Here is a 14,404-nt window from a genome sequence, read left to right as displayed (position 1 = left end):
ATTCAGTCAGGAGAGCACCAGTGACAGCAGTTGTCTACTGTAAGGAAAGAAAATTTGTTACTTTCAACTTTTTTCAATAATAATACAATCTCTAATAAAGGAGATAACACACATAAGTGACAAGCCCCAGATATTGCAGCTAATCCTGAAACTGTATTCTTGGATTCCTCGATTTAATTCCATAAATATTGTTCTCTCCAAAATTATTTCTACGTTCATGCTACCACTGGCCTAAGGTTTAACAACCTCTCTTTGTTTATTGCCTGAATGAAGGCAGAAGTATCAAAACTGGTTCAATTTCCATTCTGTATGTGTATAATCCAAACACAGGTGAGAGGAGAAATGGAAATGTATATTTAACCATGAGATAATTTCTCCAAAGTATGACCATTCACAAAGTTAAGTCTAACATACTAAAGTGGCATAAAATGAAATACATGATCTGTTACCTAGCCCCTGCTTTTCGCTTCATCACTTCCTTTTGATTTCTTAACTCTTTTCACTCAAGGATCCCAGAAATGTTTGTACTCTATGGGTAAAACATATTCCTTCAAGACTTTATTCCATTCATTTCAATGTCAAAGTTTGTCTAAGGGGCTTCAAGGATATGAATGTGTGTATACAGTGTGTGTATGTGTATGTTTATGTATGTCTGCTTATGTTGATCAACCAGACCTTCAACAGAAAAGAGAGAATTCAAAGTTAGTAAAGGAATTATTTATACAGGTGTTGTCAGAGAGTCAGGAAAGCTTGAAGGAGATAAGACAGAAGCCTAAAGCTAATATTAGGGAATACACTACCACTCTTGATCCTAAAAGAGCAAGTGGAGAGAGTTTATAATTTCTGTTATTTCTATGGATAATAAATTCATTAATTGCTTTTACACTAAGAAATGAGTACTTAAGCATTAAAAAATCAATGTGGGAGTTCCCACTGTGGCTCAGTGGTAATGAACCCAACTAGTATTGACATGAGGATGTGGGTTTGATCCCTGGCCTTGCTAAGTGTGTTAAGGATCAGGCATTGCCATGAGCTACAGTGTAGGTCTCAGATGTGGCTTGGATCTGGCATTGCTTTGGCTATGATGTAGGCCAGCAGCTGCAGCTCCAATTCAACCCCTAACCCAGGAACTTCCATATGCCACAAGTGTGGCCCTGAAAAAAAAGACAAAGGAAATCAATATGGAGGAGTAGAGACTTAAGGAAAATATTATTGGAGTTCCTGTTGTGGCTCAGCAGGTTAAGAACACAACTAGTATACATGAGGATGTGGGTTCAATCCCTGGCCTCCCTCAGTGGGTTAAGGATCCAGTGTTGCCAGTAAGCTGCGGTGTAGGTTGCAACTGTGGCTCAGATATGGTGTTGCGGTGGCTGTGGTGTAGGAAGGCAGCTGCAGCTTCAACTCAGCTCCTAGTCTGGGAACTTCATATATGCCATGGGTGCAGCCCTAAAAAAAAAGAAAATATTATTGAAATATGGATCTTGTATTCTCAAAAGTCCAATTATTTGCTGATGTCTGAGATGGCTTTATTTTTCTTAAGAAAAACTGATAAGTGAATAAAAGATTGGAGAATATTTTTAAAATATAATACTAAAAACTCTAATATATGTCCCCTCATCATACCAGCCTCTACCATGATTAGATAAGTTTTTGTGGGAGACAGAGATAGGAGTAAGCTCTCATTCTTTCACTCAGTGGTTGTGTCATTTTGGCTTAGAGTTCCAGATCTCATACCAAAATTTATGTATCTACTAAATCTATTAAGAAAGGTAGTGACAGATTTTAAGTCTTTTTTTTTTTTGGTATTTCTTGGGCCACTCCTGTGGCACATAGAGGTTCCTAGGCTAGGGGCTGAATCAGAGCTGTAGCCACCAGCCTATGCCAGAGCCACAGCAATGCGGGATCTAAGCCGCATATGCAACCTACATCACAGCTCACTGGCAACACCGGATCCTTAACCCACTGAGCAAGGCCAGGGATCGAACCTCATGGTTCTTAGTCAGATTTGTTAACCTCATGGTTGCTAGTCAGATTTGTTAACCACTGAGCCATGGTGGGAACTCAAGTCTATTTTTAAAGGGCTGATTTTTGCTTTGGGATAAAAGGGAAAGAGTGTACTATGTTAATGGTTAAAAACCAAGTGAGTAATCCAAGTAGTATTCACAAGAGCCCTTGCAGGAATAACTGATGGAACAAACCAACTCCACAGTTCATAGAATCTTGCCATAAGTAATGAAAAAATACTGTTCAGTGTGTCACATGAATGCAAGCCTATAGCCCCAATAATCTGGAACAGTATTAGAAAAGATTATGTCTTTTCCAAGTAGCAAATGTCAACAAGTTTAAATAATGAGGACTGTGCTGAATTATATTAAACACTATCTTTGATAGTTCTCTGCCTTTGATAGTTCTCTGTTGAATGAAAATGAAAGAGAAAAATGATAAAAACCAAATTTTACCAAGCAAAACCATAATAATTATTTTAATTAAATTATCAATATATTGCTAAGATTTTATATTCTCCCAATATCGGCTTTACTGAAACAGGAAGTGTCAAATGCTGTTAAGGATTTCTGAAAAGCAGATATAGTCATTTTAACTGGTGGCCTCATTCTGAAAATAAAAATTCAACCACCACCTGTAACGACCTTAATGAAGTCACAAATATTAGGAAATACACAAGTGTAGAATTAGAAAGTACTTCATATAAGATGAAAGTTAAGTTTGTTCTTTTTGAGATCAACATGTTTAATTTTTAATGCATTCACAGTTTCAAAGGAAGTAAATGAAAATAATCTACTTGTATATTTGCTACTGACAAAACTATGAAAAGCTTTTTTTGTGAAACATCCTGGAAAGCATAACACTGGAAATTTTCTTCAGCTTTTCATTTTAACCATGGAAGGTATTACACAGACTTTTGCAACATCATCACATACATATGTTTTCTTTAATAATTTGTCTGTGATTCGTATTCCAGAGACACTTTGCAGGCCAAGTTGTAAGGACAGTAGTGTCAGAGTAAAGCTGAGAGTTGAACTTGGAGATAGCCTTCCAAGATATCTTCCTGAACTACCACACCAACGAATAGAATCTGTATCACACATCTTCAAAACTAATTTCATTTTCCTATCACTGTGGTTTTTTATCTTACAGGTAATATGAAAAGGCTTTTCTAGAATTACAGTATCTGGAATTGTCTCCAAAGACAGCCTCATGTTTCCATAACCCGGAGCCTCTCTTTCAAGATGAGTAGTCTGTAGTATTGCCATTTCACCTAGATTTCTTTTCCATACTATATCCAATCTTCCCATTTCTGCTAGTCCTCTAGTGGTAGCAGCATTCTCTGAAAATTCCTGCTTGAGCTGAAGATGGTATAAATACTGGCGTCCTTCCATTGACTGCAAAAATGTTCTTGTTCCAAAGGTACACTCATCTTCTCCAGCCTGATTGACAGTATTTAATTCTGCCCCAGTGTACATTTCAGATGGCTCCAAGGAAACCTTTTGTATAAAGACAGTTGAAGATGAAATATTCTGAATCTGGACTTCAAGAAAAAAGTCACTCATCTCTGAATTATAAAACTTAGTTTTAACTTCAAATGGTGGGAGGAATGAAAATAAGCACAGCTTCCTTAAAAACATCTTTCCTCCACACTGTGTTGAATAGATACTGAACCCACAGGGACAAATCTTCCAGTGTCTGTTACTTTGTCATGGGTGACATCATCAATACAACAATTGGACACATTCTGCCACAGTAGCCATGGAGACTGAAAAATGTAAAGATTGAGTACTTGTCTGAAGGTGAGTGTTTGCAGTATTATTTTTATAACTTAATTGCAATCATTGAGAATTTTCATATAAATTTAATTTTTGTCTCTCAAAAATGTAGTTCCAAGGATTGATGATGAATTCAAATTTTTCCCCAGTTATTGACATTTCTGGTGGAGGGCCACCTGACATGAGCTGGTTAGAGAAATTACTAGGTAAGTTATTATCTTCACATGTGACTGAAATGTTGGTGAATAAATTATGCTTAATGGACAGCACCATTTTGAATGTCAAAAAGATCTCTCATAGGGATGGATTCCCTTCCTTTTTGACCACAATTATGCCCCAATGTTTTTTTTTTTTTTTCAAAAAAACTGGGATTTAGTTTTAATCAGGTGTGGCAGGATAGCAGACAGAGACAACTCCTTTTGAAGGAACAGTTTATTACTGTTGACCTAAAATAAATAGACTGCCAGTTATTTCTCCAAGAAAATAAGTTTATTTGGGATTAGCAAAGAGGTGTAGTTCGAAATCTGCAACCATGGTTAGTCATGTGTAAGTCACCACACAGCGAAGGAAAGAGAATCCTTTTATAGAGGGGAATGGGGAAGTTGTTGGGAGGGATATAGTAAACAGAGTCCCTGGCTTTTCATTGGCTGAATTGTTGCCAGGGTGAAAAAAAGAGATCATTTTCCCTATCACTGGCCTTTGTTAGCATTGCAGGACATAGCTTCCCCTCTGGGCTATCAACTTTATTTAATTAGTGCTTATTAATTTTATCTTTCTAATACATACTTTTATTTTGTAAATTGTTTCTGCAATTTTTAATTTGTTATTTTGTATTGGAGTATAGTTAATTTACAATGTTGTTTTAGTTTCAGGTATACAACAAATTTATTCAGTTATACATGCACATATATCCATTCTTTTTCAGATTATTTTCCCATATAGGTTATTAGAGTATTGAGTAGAGCTCCCTGTGCTATATAGTAGGTCCTTGTTTGTTATCTATTTTATAATATAACAGTGTGTATCTATTAATCCCAACCTCCTAATTTATCCTTCTCCCTCCCTCCCCGCCCCCAATGTTTCCCCTTTGGTAGCCATAAGTTTGTTTTCAAAATCTGTGGGTCTGTTTCTATTTTGTAAATAAGTTCATTTGTATCATTTTTATTAGATTCCACATATAAGTGATATCATGTGATATTTGCCTTTGTTTGACTTACTTCACTTAATATGATAGTCTCTAGGTCTATCCATGTTGCTACAAATGGCGTTTCATTCTTTTTATGACTGAGTAATATTCCATTGTAACTTCTTTATCTAATCCTCTGTCAGTGGACGTTTAGATTGTTCCCATGTCTTGACTACTGTGAATAGTGCTGCTATGAACACTAGGGTGCACATATCTTTTTGAATTATTTTCTGGATATATGCACAGGAGTGGAATTACTGGATTTTATGGTAGTTGTACTTTTAGTTTTTGAAGGAACCTCCATACTGTTCTCCATAACAGTTGTACCAATTTATATCCCTTCCAAGAGTGTGGGAGGGTTCCCTTTTCTCCACACCGTCTCCAGAATTTATTGTTTATAGACTTTTTGATGATGGCCATTCTGACTGGTATGAAGTAGCACTTCATTGTAGTTTTGATTTGCATTTCTCTACTAATTAGCAATGTTGAGCATTGTTGCACAAGCCTGTTAGCCATCTGTATGTTCTAAATAACATGCAGATATTATGTTATTGTGTAATAATAATAAATAAACATGCAAATAAATAAATAAACATGTTTATTAGGTCTTCTGCCCATTTTTTAAATTGAGCTGTCTGCTTTTTAAAGATAATAATACTGCTTTTATTTAGGTCTTGTTTACTTATTTATTTAGGTCTTCTGCCCATTTTTTTTAATTGAGCTGTGTGCTTTTTTAAGATAATAATACTGCCCAAAGTAATCTATAGATTCAGTGCAACTGCTAGAAAATATCAACAGTACTTTTGCAGACATGAAAAAATTCTAAAATTTATATAAATACTACTCAATCATTTAAAAAATGAAATTTTGCCATTTGTAGCAACATAGACAGACTTGGAGGGCATTATGCTACATGAAATGTCAGACAAAGAAAGACAAATACTGTACAATATCAGTTATATGTGAAATTTTAAAAATACAACAAACTAGTGAATATAACAAAAAGAAGCAGACGCAGATAGAATAAACTAATGGTTATGAGTGGGGTAGGGGAGGGGCAACATAAAGGTTGGGGAGTGAGAGGTACAAACTATGAGGGCTAAAATAGGCTCAACAATGACACACAGGGAATATAGTAATATTTTGTAATAACAAAAAGTAACATGTAAAAATTATATTTAAAATGAACAAAATTAGTTCTATGTTTAGTTTTTTGAGGAACCTCCATACTGTTTTCCAAAGAGTTTGTACCAGTTTACATTCCCACCAACAGTGTAGGAGGGTTCTCTTTTCTCTACATCCTCTCTAGTGTTTGTTATTTGTAGACCTATTAATGATAGCCATTCTGACTGGTGTGAGGTGGTACCTCATTGTGGTTTTGATTTGTATTTCTCTAATAATTAGTGATGTTGAGTGTTTTTTCACATGCCTGTTGGCCATCTGTAGGTCTTCTTTGGAGAAATGTCTAAATATAGAACTACCATATGATCCAGCAACCCTGTCCCTGGGCATATATCCAGATAAAACTAGAATTCAAAAAGCTACATGCACCCCTATGTTCACTGCAGCACTATTCACAATAGCCAAGACCTATAAACAACCTAAATGTCCATTGACAGATGAATGGATTAAGAAGATGTGGTCCATATAAACAATGGAAAGCTACTCAGCCGTAAAAAGAACAAAATAATGTCATTTGCAGCAACATGGAAGGAACTGGATACTCTCATACTAAGTGAAGTAAGTCAGAAAGAAAGACAAATACAAATGATATCACTTATATGTAGAATCTAAACTATGGCACGTGGAGTTCCCATTGTGGCACAGTGGAAACGAATCTGACTAGTATCCATGAGGATGTGGGTTCTATCCCTGGCCTCGCTCAGTGGGTTAAGGATCTGGCATTGCCATGATCTGTGGTGTAGTTTGCAGATGCAGCTCATATCCCCTGTTGCTGTGGCTATGGCTGTGGCATAGGCTGGCAGCTACAGCTCCAATTTGACCCCTAGCCTGGGAACTTCCATATGCTGTGGGTGTGTCCCTTAAAAGTTAATTTAATTAATTAATATGGCACAAATGAACCTATCTGCAATACAGAAACAAACTCACAGCCATAGCGAACTGACTTGGGGTTGCCAAGGGGGAGGGGGAGGGACTGAGAGTTTGGGGTTAGTAGATGCAAACTGTTACATTTAGAATGGATAATACATACAGTAGAATATTATTCAGCCATTATAATGAATAAAGTGCTAACACATGGTACAGCTTGTAAGAACCTTAAAACAACTATGTTAAGTGAAAGTAACTATATACAAAAGGCCACATATGTTTGTACTACATAAAATATTTACAACTGACAATTCATAAAGACAAAAAACAGATTAGTCGTTGCCAGGGACTGAGTGAAGTGGTAAATGGAGAGTAACTGCTAATAAATATGGAGTTTCTTTTTGTCATAACAAAAAATTCGGTAACTAGATATGAATGGTAGTAGCATGACACTGTGAATATATTTAATACATATACTGTATATACGTTGAATTGTATGCTTTAGCATGTTTAAAATTGGTAAATTTTATATTATGCATATTTTAGCACAATAAAAAGACATTACCTTATTGTTCCCTATTTCACAAATTAGATACAGATCTCACTGGACTAAAATCAGTGTGTCAGCAGAGCCGCCTTCCTTTCTGGAGGCTGTATGAGATCACTTTTCTTTCCTTTTCCAGCTTCTAAAGGCATCCAGCATTTCTTGACTTGTGACTTCCTCCCTCAATCGTGAAAGCCAGTAGCATTAACATTGCTTTAACCCTTCTTTTGATGTCACATCTTTTTCTCTGGATCTTCTCGTTTGCCCCTTTCTTCTACATTTATAAACCCTTGTGATTACATGTGGGCCCACTTAAATAATTCAGCATAATCTCCCTATTTTAAGGTCACCCAGTTGGCAACCTTAAGTCCATCTACAACTTTAATTCCCTTTTCCATGTATCCTAGCATGGTCATGGACAACTTCAGAGGGCCATTATTCTGCTTTCCATACCCAGCAATTCCACTCCTAGGTATACCCCCAGAGAATTTAAAACATATTTCCAGGTTAAAAAAAAACTTGCACACAAATGTTCATAGCAGCATTATTCATAATTGCCAAATTGGAAACAAATTAAATGTCTATCAACTGATAAATGGATAAGCAAAACATGGTATATCCATACAATATAAATAAAAAGGAATGAAATACTAATGTATACTGCAACATGGGTAAATCTTGAGTATGATATGCTAAGTGAAGAAAGTCACATGCAAATACATGATGTATAATTCTATTATAAGAAATGTCTGGAATGGAAAAATCTATATAAAGAAATTAGATTAGTAATTTCTCAGGGGAAATTGCTGGTGGAAAAGGAAAAATGAGGAATAATTGCTGATGGGTATGGAATTTCTTTTTATTTTTTTGTTTCTTTTTAGAAAGATGAAAATGTTCTAGAATTAGACAGGGTTGGTGAATGCACAATTCTGTGAAATACTAAAAACTACTAAATTATATACATTAAAGTAATTTTACAGCATGTTAATTGTATATTTATAAAAATGAATCATCTTAATACATTTTATATTAATTTTATGTTGAAATGATAACATTTTGGATATATTCAGTTAAATAAAACATAATTTTTAAGTTAGAACAGTTACATCAGTATCACGGCAGCATGAAATACTCTCTTTGTATTTGCCCTTCAATCTAAAACCAATAAAACTTCTATAATTCAATGATGGTTTCTCTATATAACACACAAGGATACAAGAGAGTTCTACACATCTGTACATCTAAAAGTGGGTGGACTGGAACACATAGAAGAGGCAGAACTAGGGGAAGAGCAGAGGTGGTGCCTGCCACCCCAGCTTCTCTGGTATGGTGACTGGGCCTACAGCCCTAGGGAAACTGACAGCAGCAGGAGAGGTGCCCCAGATAACTCTGGCCTCCTGGCCATAACTGCATGCACAGCCACAGGGAACCAGGCAGCACTGGCAGCAGGGCTTGTGACCTAATCCCTTCAGCAGCAGAGATGCCTGTAACCCGAACCACCCTTCCAACAGTGATGGCACAAATGAACCTAACTTTATTTATTTATTTATTTATTTATTTATTTATTTATTTTGTCTTTTTGCTATTTCTTGGGGTGCTCCCGCAGCATATGGAGGTTCCCAGGCTAGGGGTCGAATCGGAGCTGTAGCCACAGGCCTATGCCAGAGCCACAGCAACGCGGGCGACGGGAACTCCGAACCTAACTGTAACTCAGCAAAAGCACCCATGATCCTGGCTCCTCACTACCTTTCCCTCTCCCCTCATAGCAGTGGAGTTCCTGACCCAGATGACACCAGATGTGGTAAAAGTACACACCATCCCAATGCCCTAGGCAGCGGCACCAGTGACAGCAGCAACACTGGCAGCAGCAACTTACCAGAAGCCTAGGAGGCACAAACAGTGACAACAAGGGACACCCCTGGCAGACACAGTGGAAGGTGAAAACTGACAATCCTCACAAATAACCAGAGGCAGCTCAGGCAAGAGAAACCAATTGTGCTATATAGCCACCTACTGAAAAAAAGAAAGGAAAGGCCCCATAATTACTAATCTTGAATTGTTAAATCCAGTAAAAAAAAAAATTACCTAAAGAAGAAAGTTATTTGCTGCTTCAAATATATCAGCAGAGGAACAACTCACTGAGCACCATGAAAACCACAGTAGTACAGCATCATGAAACAAGAATGCCAGTTCTTCAGAAACCAAACTTAAAGTCATAGAATAATACAGTCTAACTGGTAGAGAATTCAAAATAGCTGTCATGGAGTTCCCGTCATGGCGCAGGGGAAACAAATCCAACTAGGAACCATGACGTTTTAGGTTTGATCCCTGCCCTCACTCAGTGGGTTAAGGATCCAGCATTGCCCTGAGATATGGTGTAGGTTGCAGATGCAGCTAGGATCCCATGCTGCTGTGGCTGTGGCATAGGCCAGTGGCTACAGCTCGGATTCAGTGCCTAGTCTGAGAACCTCCATATGCCGTGGGAGCAGCCCTAAAAAGACAAAAGACCAAAAAAATAATAGCTGAGAACTTCTGAAGCCTGAATAAGAAACTGAATACATAAGTCAATGAAGCCAAAGAGAATGTTTGATTATCTCCATACGAAAAGACTTTACTCGGAGTTCCCGTTGTGGCTCAGCAAAAACAAATCTGACTAGCATCCATGAGGACGCAGATTCAATCCCTGGCCTCGCTCAGTGGGTTAAGGATCTGGCGTTGCCGTAGGCTGTGGCATAGGCCAGCAGCTACAGCTCTGATTCAGCCTGTAGCCTAGGAACCTCCATATGCCATGGGTGCATGGGTGAAGCCCTAAAAAGGCAAAAGACAAAAAAAAAAGGCTTTATCCAAGAAACATTATACTAAAATTGTCCAAAGTCAACAACAAAGAAATAATTTTAAAGGGAAAAAAAAAGATGGTGACTTACAGAGAAACCCCAATTAGGCTACTGGCAGATTAATCAGCAGGAGCCCTGCAGGCCAGGAGGGTATGGAATGCTATTCTCAGAATACTAAAATATAAAAACTTGAACCCTAGAATACTCTATCTAACAAAGTTATCCCTCAATTGTGACGGAGAAATAAAGGTTTTTCCAGGCAAACAAAAGCTGAAAGAGTTCATCACCACTGGATTTGCCTTACAAGATATGTTGAAACAGGGAGTTCCCACTGTAGTACAGTGGATTAATGATCCAGCTTGTCTCTGTGGCATTGCCAGTTTGAGTTCCAGCCTGGAGCAGTAGGTTAAGGATCTGGCATTGCTACAGCTGCATCATAGGTCACATACGTGGCTCAGATTTGATCCCTGGCCCAGGAACGTCCATAAGCCAGTAGAAAAATGGAAAAAAAAAAGATATGTTGAAACAAAACATTTCTTCTACCTGAAACTAAAAAGCAAAAGTATACAAAATTTTGAGCAAATTGATAGAATCAGAAATTACAACTTTATAACAAAATAGCTTGGTTTTATTTTTATGATTTTTATTTTTTCCATTACAGTTGACTTACAGTGTTCTGTCAATTTCTACTGTACAGCAAAGTGACCCAGTCATACATACATATATATATATATTATTTTTCTCACATTTTCCCCCCTCATGTTCTATCACAAGTGACTAGATATAGTTCCCAGTGCTATACAGCAGGATCTCATTGCTTATCCATTCCAACTGCTATAGTTTGCATCTATTAGCCCCAAACTCCCAGTTCATCCCACTCCCTCCTCCTCCCCCTTGGCAACCCCAAGTCTGTTCTCCAAGTCCATGATTTCCTTTTCTGTAGAAATGTTCATTTGTGCCGTATATTAGATTCCAGATATAAGTGATATAATACGGTATTTGTCTTTCTCTTTCTGACTTACTTCACTTAGTAGGAGAGTCTTTAGTTCCATCCATGTTGCTGCAAATGGCATTATTTTGTTCTTTTTCATGGCCGAGTAGTATTCCAATGTGTATATATACTGCATCTTCTTTTTTTCCCCCTTTTTAAGGCCTCACCAGCAACATATGGAGATTCCCAGGCTAGGGGTCCAGTCGGAGCTACAGCTGCTGGCCTATGCCACAGCCACAGCAACATCAGATCCAAGCTGCATCTGCAACCTATACCACAGCTCACAGAAATGCCAGATCCTTAACCCACTGAGCGAGGCCAGGGATCCAAACCACAACCTCATGGTTCCTAGTTAGATTCATTTCTGTTGCACCATGACGGGAACTCCTCTACCTCATCTTCTTAATCCATTCATCTGTCGATGGACATTTAGGTTGTTTCCACGTCTTGGCTATTGTGCTGCAATGAACATGAGTGCATGTATCTTGTTAAACATGTAATTGTAACATAAAAGTTAAAGGGGGAAATCAGTAAAAAAAAAAAAAAAAGTACTACAGATACTTCAATTTGGTAAAACGCTCATAATATAAAAAGGGATAATTTGCAACAACAAAGACATAATGGGGGAAGATAAAAAGGACCAAACCTAAATAGGCAAATAAAGGTACGATGATATCAGAACAAAAAAGACTATTTGATCTATGAGACATTTTAGACAAACATCATGGTAACCACAAAACATAAATCTAAAGACAAGATACAAGACATAAAAAAGAAACTGGGAAAAGCGTCATAGAAAATCACCAAAGTAAAATGGCAGAGAGAAACGCACTAACGAAGACACAAAAAAGATACAAAGCAATCAGAATATAGAAGATACAATAGCAACCCTCATTTATCAATAATCACCCTAAAAACAAGTAGATTGAATTCACCAATCAAAAGATACAGAGTTGTTGGATTAAAAAATAAGACACAGATATATGCTTCTTCCAGAAGACAACTTCAGCTATAAAGACAAATCTAGACTCAAAGTAAAGGAATAGAAGATAATACTCCAAGCAAATGGCAGCCAAAAGAAAGCAAGTACAGCCATATTCATATTAGGCAAAATACACTTCAAGACAAAAAAGTTTTAAAAACTAAGAGCCAGTGTATAAAAATAATATATGGACTTCCTGTTGTGGCTCAGTGGAAACGAATCTGACTAGTATCCATGAGGACACAGGTTTGACCCCTGGCCTTGCTCAGTGAGTTAAGGTTCTGTCATTGCCATGAGCTGTGGTGTAGGTCACAGACACCACTCAGATCTGGCATTGCTGTGGCTGTGGCATAGGCCAGTAGCTACAGCTCTGATTCAACTCCTAGCCTGAGAACCTCCATATGCCACAGGTGCGGCCCTAAAAAAGACAAAAAATAATAATAATAAATGAAGTTGACAATTCTTTAGCTAGACTAAAAAAGAAAAGAGAGAAGACTCAAATAAAATCAGAAATTAAAGAGGAGACACTACAACTAATTCCAGGAGTTCCCATCGTGGCTCAGTGGTAATGAACCTGACTAGTATCCATGAGGATGCGGGTTCAATCCCTGGCCTTGCTCAGTGGGTTAAGGATCTGGCATTGCCATGAGCTGTGGTGTAGATATTAGACATGGCTTGGATCCTGTGTTGCTGTGGCTGTAGTGTAGGCCAGCAGCTACAGCTCTGATTTGACCCCTAGCCCAGGAATTTCCATATGCCACAGGTGCAGCCCTAAAAAGGAAAAAAAAATGATTCCAAAGAAATACATAGGAACACGAGACTAACTACCATGATGAATTATATGTAAACAAATCAGACAACCTAGAAGAAATGAGTAGATTCCTATAAACATAAAACTTACCAAGGGTGAATCATGAATAAACATAAAATTTTAACAGATCAATAATGAGTAAGGAGACAGAAACAATATTCAAAAACTTCTCAGAAAAAGATAAAGATATCATATGGTATTTGTCTTTCTCTTTCTGACTTACTTCACTTAGTATGAGAATCTCTAGTTCCATCCATGTTACTGCAAATGGCATTATTTTGTTCTTTTTATGGCTGAGAAGTATTCCATTGTGTGTATATACCACATCTGTCTTAATCCATTCATCTATCAATGGACATTTAGGTTGTTTCCATGTCTTAGCTATTGTGAATAGTGCTTCAGTAAACATAGGAGTGCATATATCTTTCAGTCTAAAATATAACACAGATGAACCTATCTACCAAACAGAAAGAGACTCATGGTCATAGAGAACAGACTTGCAGTTGCCAAGTGAGAGGGAGAAAGAAGTGGGGTGGATGGGGAATTTGGGGTTGGTAGATGCAAACTATTACATTTAGGTTGGATAAGCAATAGGTCCTACTGTATAGCATGGGGAACTATATCCAGTCTCTTGGGATAGACAATAATAGAAGATATTACGTATGTAAATGTCAAATAGCTATATAGTACACCTGATGCTAACATAATATTGTACAGCAACTGTATTTCAATTTAAACTTGGAGGACAAGAATATCATTTTTTAAATGTGTAAAGGGAAAAAAAACCACCATCATTATGTCACCTTAAAACTCCAAACATCATAAATATATCCTTCAAAAATGAAGATAAATAAAGATATATTTGGCCAAACAGGTGAAAGAACTCATCCTTTCCAGAGCTGCATTACTAAATTCTGAAAGATGTTCTAAATGCTGAAGAAAAATATCACCTAGAAATCCAGTTCTATAAGAAGAAATGGAAATGCCAATAGATCAATAAATTAAAACAACCTTTAAAAAATAGACAGCTTAATTTTCTGTGTCGATATACATTATGTATAATTCTTTATTCTCCAAAGCATAGTCAGCATCCTTTTAGAAATAGTTGGAAAAGATCCATAGAGCTTTAATACTACTATTTTTCTGATCCATGTATTAACCCACCTTGTAAGTAGATGCACTCAGAAACTAAACCTACACAGGTATATTTCAGAATAGTTTCATA

The 14,404-nt window shown here is 37.1% G+C and overlaps 1 pseudogene; it reads right to left on the bottom strand.

The window, feature by feature from the left end:
• Window positions 1-2,879: 2,879 nt before the first annotated feature.
• LOC146394664 (trafficking protein particle complex subunit 13 pseudogene) lies at window positions 2,880-3,644 on the bottom strand (annotated as a pseudogene).
• Window positions 3,645-14,404: the final 10,760 nt, after the last annotated feature.

This window comes from Sus scrofa, chromosome X (genome assembly GCF_054392235.1).
Source record: "Sus scrofa isolate SSC_HxYL_T2T_F1_AM1 chromosome X, Sscrofa_HxYL_maternal_Yorkshire_Landrace_v2.0, whole genome shotgun sequence".
In the NCBI taxonomy this organism is placed as follows: domain Eukaryota; kingdom Metazoa; phylum Chordata; class Mammalia; order Artiodactyla; family Suidae; genus Sus; species Sus scrofa.
The sequence above is the reverse complement of the archived record's forward strand: the minus strand, read 5'-3'. Positions and strand labels throughout refer to the sequence as shown.